A 6968-nucleotide genomic window follows, 5' to 3' on the forward strand; every position below is an offset into this window, starting at 1 on the left:
AGATTATTTCTTAAAAATCAAATGAAGTCAGTACAAGGAACAGCAAAGAGCCACTGCTCCCTGGGCTGAAGCACCAGCTGCTCCAGTGCCCCGAGTCCCCTCCTCCCTTCGCTTCCCAGGTGAGCGGATCGGCGTGCCACATGCTGGGCTCCTGCCGGCGATGCCCACCACCCATTACAGGCACCGGGGGGCTCACTTCCCCGCGCACATCGAGCGTTTAACCCCAAGCAGTGTATAAATCCTGCGCTGGGCTCGGAGATGGCTTTGATCCCTCCATTGATCACAGACGCTATTATCTGGTAACTACCATCCGACAGCCCAGCAGCACCACCCCACAGCACTTCCCCGAGGCTAGCGCACTGATTAACACCCCAGAGGGGTTGTTTTCCGGCAGTCAGAAGTGCTGGGTAAGCACCAGGTTCCCCTCACCTCCCTGTGCTTCTCCTCCGCCCCCCCAGCTCTCCGTAAAGCACCCTACCTCCGGAGCTCTGTGCTTGAGCTGTGAGCACACAGCAATGCATCCAGCAGGCAGATCCCTGCCGCAGTGAACTCCCATAGCATACACCCTGCAATCAGAGGCCCTGCCCGGCCATCCTTGCTCCAGAGCAGGATCCCTCCAGCTAGGGACCGCGTCTGACACTCAGACTTTCACCACCTGTTCTGCACCCTAATTATAAACTCACCAAGAACACATTCACAGGGACATGGATGCGGCATGGGAGGAGAGGGTGCCGAGCACAGAGCCAGCTGGCTCTCTCTGCCCGCTGTAGAGACAGGCCAGGGAACAAGAGGGAGGATTACCCGGTCCGATAATTTCCTGACACACAATGCGAGTGGCCCGACACAACAGCCCAGCCACGACATGACAGCGCTGCCGCAAGGCAGACAGGGGGGGTCTGCAAACCCCGTCCAGAACCCAACGGGCTGGGGACAGCAGACCCAGCGTAAAGAACAACAACCGCGCCCTTCCCTAAACCTGCACCCGAGGATCGCCCAGCCCGTTTCAAACACCACTGGAGTCAGCGTCTCCAACGGCCACCCATCCCGCCTCCCCTGCCCTGGTGCAGCCTGAACATAAACCTTCCCTGCAGCCCGCGGGGCCTTCTGGCACATCACGTTCCATGAACCGGGGGTGGGGGAACAGGATTCCACGACTCACAGCTGGGCTCTCGGCATCCCGAGAGCTCAGAACCCTTTGCAACCTCACATATTAATTGCCCTTCATTTGCTTTGACGGGGATTTGTATTGTCATCCTAAATGCAATCGCCCATGCCGGGGCAGGGAGAGGGGGAGCAGAGGGGATGGCCAAGCGGAGAGAGGATGGGGAACAAACCCACCCACAACGTGGAGCGTCACCGATCGCCGCTCTGATCCGGAAGCCCCATCGCCACAGGATAGCAGCCTGCTGCACTGCAGAGCTCCAAGAGCACCGTTCCCGGGGCTGCCCCAGCACCCAGAGCCAGCCCAGCTGCCAGAGACTGTGCGCGGCTGCTGGCTGAAGGGAACGCTAGCATACAAAACACCCAGCCTTTGCCACAGCCCTGCCTTTTGCTGGGGAGGGGAGATGACGAGCCACCTCCAGCCACCTCCCCCGTGATCTCCTGTTCTCTTGATGCAGGTAGGGGGGCACAACAAGCCATTTTACAGCCCCCTGGTGAATTCCAGCTTTCTTGATGTTGGGGGGGTGTACAATGAGCCATCTTACCGTCCCCGTCTCCCCCCCGCAACTACAGCTCTCTTGGTGCAGGGGAGGGGGGTACAGCGAGCCGTCTTACAGCCCCCCCCCCGCAACTACAGCTCTCTTGGTGCAGGGGAGGGGGGTACAATGAGCCGTCTTACAGCCCCCCCCCCACTACAGCTCTCTTGGTGCAGGGGAGGGGGGGTACAACGAGCCGTCTTACAGCCCCCCACCACTACAGCTCTCTTGGTGCAGGGGAGGGGGGTACAGCGAGCCGTCTTACAGCCTCCTGCCCCGATCTCCAGCTCTCTTGGTGCAGGGGAGGGGGGTACAACGAGCCATCTTACAGCCTCCTGCCCCGATCTCCAGCTCTCTGGGCAGACCTGATCCAGTTGCGCTGGCTGAAGCTCACTTGTGAAGCCGAAATCTCTTTCCACTTCACAAACTCTCCCCGTGTGGCTCGTTCTGGGTTATCTGATACCTCGTGCTGCGAGCAGGTCTGCCCAGCACAGCCGGCTATGTGGATGGATGAGGCCCAACAGGAGCCTACGGGAGATGATACTAACTAACCGCCCGGCAGAGCAACCAGAATGCAAACTGCACACCCCGTATCTCCCCTCGATATTTCATAGACTCCTCTGCCCTGCCCCAACACAGCCACTCACTGCCTTGCTCCCGCTCTGGGGTTTGTAGAGTGCCGAGTGGTGAAAGGTGGCTTGTTTGCTGCTTGGCTTTTCACACTTTACAGGAGTGTCACATTTCTCTCTCTGACAGCTCTGTTAACCTCAGGGTCCCAAGCAACTGCCACCAGGGGTAACTCCATTCTGCCTGTCTGCAGTCCCAGTCACCCCTTTCGCTTCCTGGCCTGAAAGCTTCCACAGCATTGCAAGTAGAGCTGTTAAGCTGCTGCCATGTTCTGCTCCAGAGGGGGCTGCATTTCAGTGGTGGGTAAAGCATGCCGTGGGCCTAGCCAGCGTATCAACATAAGCATGCAAGCCACCTTGGGGTCCCATGGGATAAAATGTGCTCTGAACGACACTGTCACAACCCCCCTCTGCCGGCCATGGTTCTAGCAGGGCTTACGGCCACAGGGTTCCATCCACCTCCTTGCACGTCACGCCAGGCCACATGACCCATGCCCTGCGCTGGTGCAGGAAATGCTGTGCACAGCCTGCAGAGGGCGCACTCTCACGTGTCCTATTAAAACCAGGGGGCATTTCTGCTGGATTCTTTCTCGAAGGCGGGGCTGGTCCAGTTTCCACCTTTCCCTGAGAAAGCAGCAGCTTTACAGACAGAGTCCAGGGCACAGTCCCTGCGCTCCCCACCCACCTGCACACACTCAGCCTGTGACAATGTAAAGGCAGAAAATAAACCGCTCTCCAATGGCATTAATAGAGTCACAGTCATCTAGTCTGACCTGCTGAGTAACCCAGGCCAGACACCCTCACCCAGGCCTTCCTGCTTCCAGCCCATCCCATCTGCTTGGGCCACAGCACGCCTTCGGGAAGATATTCAGCTCTTGCCTTAAAAAGACGGCCAGTGCTGAAAACTCCCCCAGCTCCTTTGGTAAATTGGTCCAGGGGTCAGTCCCCTCACTGCTCAATGCTGTACCTCACGTCTAGTCCGAACCTGTCGCCTTCCCCTGGCAGCCCTTAGAATTCACCCCTAGCTACAGAAACACTGTCGCCAGGACTGCAGGCCACACAGGCCCTCCTGCAAAAAGTACGCTGAAGGCAAAGGGCGCAATCAAACCACAGCAGCTCCCAGAACCTGCCATGCGTCATCCCAGAGCCATTTCAAGCCACCCCAGGTCCGATCGATGTTTTATTAGCATTGTAACATTTCACCTTCCCTCTCTCTCATTGAGAACAGAGAGCAGCAGCCAAATACAGCTATTTATGGAGCTTCAAGGTAGGTCAGATGTCAGGCTTTAAGCGGCTTTGCTCAACCGAGTCCCATAAGCAGCCACGGGGCCAGCACCGAGAGCCCCACTGCTTCTGGCAGACTGAACGTTGCTGGTTTCTTCCACACGTGGATGTTTGCACCGGCCCGGAGAAGGCAAGCGAGACAGACGCTGGCGCGGACTATGTGCCCGGGCCAACAGGGCACTGAACTGCCTTTGGGTCTCTGCGGCAGACTCTTCAGCATCTAAAGCCCGGAGCAGTTTGCATCCTTGTCAAAATTCTTGACCAGAGGCAGAGGCAGGTCACTGGATCACGCCAGCCTTTCACCTCTGGAGCGCTGCGCTCTGGGCGGAGGAGGCCAACGGGGTGACTGCCCTGAAGGCTTCAGGGTAAGTGTCCACGTCAGAGCGCACCTGCTCCTAGCCTGAGTGGGGACAGTGGGAAGTGTCCAGCCAGAAGAGGAACAGACGGATGCTGCAGGTCAGGAAGGAAACAGTGAAGTGTGTGGGGAGCCCAGGCTTAGAATCGTGGGGCGCTGTGAGTCGGGACTGAGGGGCATTAGTAAAGCAGTGTCGGAGAAGCTTGCACATCCCCTGCCCACTTTATGTCTTACCCCAGGAACAACCCCCCACTTCCGGGGCAAGCCCGTCATCCTGGCTGTCCCTGCAGGAGTGGCCAGAGTCCTACGGTGCTTGAGCCTGCAGGCTGCGAGCAAGCGCCAGGCTCACCCCAAGCCCAGAAGCGAAACACTTTGCAAACCCCGAGCAACCTCGCCACGGATGAAGCCCAGGTAGCACCCGGGGCGGGGGAGCTGGCATACGGCAGGGGAGTCATGGCTTAGGCTCTGTGGGCTTGGAGCACATTAGCCATCAAGGGCAGGCCCAGTCCACAGCCCAGTTATTTGAAGTTCCAGCCCTAAGAGTTCACCCTGAGCCCGCTCAGGCCCGCAGGTGCCATGGACACTGGCAGGAGCCTCCCTCTCCGGTTACTCTACCTTCCTTGGCCTGGGGGTGGGCACTCACTCTCGGCAGGACGTGGGCAGGGCACTGAGAGCTGCGTCAGATCTGCAGGCCCCACACCACGCTCAGACTCTCCAAGACAGACGGCTGCTCACAAGGGCAACCCCCTCCATCCGAGGCAGGCCCAGGAGCTGCCAGTGCCAACTCCAAACCCACCTGCCCAGGGCACCATTGGGAAGCGGCTCCCCAGTGCAGCCAACGGGGCAACTCGGGCCCAGGCAGCTGCACCAGCAAATCACACAGGCTGTCGCTGGGGACTCACCCTGACCAAGCAGAACAGAGGTCCTGGTTGAGGGAGAGCATAACCCAGGCCCAGACCCTCCTGGGCCTGACCCAGCAGAACCGCTACCGGGCACGGGGCCCCTGGGGCAGGGCCTTGAGGCTGGGGGAGGGGATCCCTGCTGTCCCCCGCTCCCCAGGGCTCAGCTGAGCTTCTCAGGCTTGGCACAAGGCCTGGATCCAAGAGAACAATCTCCAGAAGCCGGGAACTCTTGAATCCCAGCGCCAGCCCTGACATCAGTGGGAAGGGAGTTATGGGCTAGTCTGCAGTCTAGACCTAGGCCAGAGCCAAGCAGCACTGCCAGGCTGAGGGGCAACCCCCAGGTCTGGGAACCCAGGCCCGAGCGCCGCGGGGCACTTCCGGGGAGAGTGGAACCAGCTCATCAAGCCCTTGAAAGGCAGCCCCAGGGGGTGGGGAGCTCCTGCCGAGAGGGCTGGGAGCCAACACCTGCTCCAGAGACATTTGCCCGCAGCCCTGCTCTGTCTAGCTCGCAAACAGAAGGGGGGGATCATTCTGGGCATCCTGTTTTCTCCCCACCTCCCCAAAATGGGCTACACCCTCAGGACCCAGCCCATGGGAGTGACAGCCCCTTGTTCCTGCGCCGATCCCATGGCCAGGCTGGGAGCAGGGTGGGGAGGGGTTCTGACCCTGCTCAATACCCCTCTTTCCCCGTGGAGGACACTGCAGTCCCCATGGAGCTACCAAAATGAGAGAGCGGGATCAGGGCCCAAGGGTGGGTCACATGAGCGTGGGGGGGGGGTTGGGGGTTATGGAAGTGGGAGGGGTGTGAGAATGACATTGCAGTACACTGGGTGGAAAACAGGGAGGGGAATCATCACCCTGATAAGCTGCCCTCTTCCCTGGATGGGGGAGTTGGCTTGAGGCTCCTTTCGCCTCAAACAAAGAACACCCCAGCCCCACCCCCTATATCTCACCCCACTGCTAAACCTCAGGCCTGGCACAGCCAGGGGCCAAGTGCCCCGCGGACACGCACAAGGAAGTTTTAGGCTGGGATTCAAAAAGCAGCCTATGGTCACCCAACTTCCACAGAAATCCAGCAAGATCCAGGCACTGAACACCCAGCGGGTCTTTGGTAAGTCACAGCCTTCACTCTGCTTGGTAAGAAGGATGGAGTCTTCAGCATGGCACGGAGTCTGCCACGAAGCCTTTGCACGTCCACTGGGCTTTGGGGGAGAATGATCGGGTCTGGCTAGTGGATTAGACAAGCGAGAATTAAGGAGGTTCTGGAGGCGTTTGATAAAGTCTGCTGGGAATCCAAGAGGAATGTGGGCTGATATCCGAGTGCCGATCCTGCACTGGGATATCCCAAAGGGTGGAATAGATGCAGGCTGTGGTGGGGGAGAGGGGGAGTTCGTGGATCAAGAGTCAACAGTACAGGAGAGCCCAATGAAGAGAAGTATTCTGATGTATATCAGCACTCAGGGGGTCAGCGACAGACAAGCTGCACAACTCACCTACAGCACAGAGCTGGGGAGCCAAGGAGAAGTTATTTGTTCCGGGAGGACTGGAGCAGTAATACAGCCATGCAGGCTAAACTAAGGGGCCAGCACCCGCTGTGGACTGGCAGGTCCCTCACTGTCACTTTCGCACCCTGATGCCCCCCGTCACCCCGACATCACCCCAATGCCTCCCCCTATCTGTGATGCAGTGAAACAAATGTCAACACTGCAAATGACCTGTATTTCATTCCGAGACATCCCACTGGGGCCGCCTAGTGACTTGCTCCCACCACCAACCTCTTCGTTGTTTTTAAAGTTTGACAGTCACGTGTCTCGACAGGCTTGTTCCCAAGTTTTCCTTCCTCCCCATGGTGTCTGTGGGCCATGTGAATGAGGACCAGAGTCCCCTGAAGTGAAAGCAACACCATCAACTTGAAGCCTAGCTGGGTTTGGGGTTTTTTTTTAAAGGACCCAAAAGTAGCTTCAGGCTCTACCCAGCCCCTCCCCCTGCCAATTTTTGTGAGTTTACAATGACCTTCTCTTACTTTAAAGCCTTTCATTCGCTCCTGTCCAGCCCCAGTGAAACACCCAAGAAACTGACAAGCTGGGGAAACTGCATACTGACC

The 6968-nt window shown here is 58.4% G+C and overlaps 1 protein-coding gene across 2 annotated transcripts in view; it reads right to left on the reverse strand.

Annotated features, from left to right (window-relative positions):
• The window catches only part of AATK (apoptosis associated tyrosine kinase), a 63709-nt gene that overhangs the window by 54033 nt on the left and 2708 nt on the right, over positions 1-6968 (reverse strand). Inside the window, exon 1 of one of the 2 annotated variants that reach the window (XM_074972122.1) lies at positions 1339-1354. The exons of the other annotated variant lie outside the window; for it this stretch is intronic. The gene's annotated coding sequence lies outside the window, so the exon portion shown is untranslated. Of the gene's footprint in view, positions 1-1338; positions 1355-6968 lie in introns of those variants that run through there. 2 annotated transcript variants of the gene reach the window in all.

Source organism: Natator depressus, chromosome 14 (genome assembly GCF_965152275.1).
Source record: "Natator depressus isolate rNatDep1 chromosome 14, rNatDep2.hap1, whole genome shotgun sequence".
Classification (NCBI taxonomy): domain Eukaryota; kingdom Metazoa; phylum Chordata; order Testudines; family Cheloniidae; genus Natator; species Natator depressus.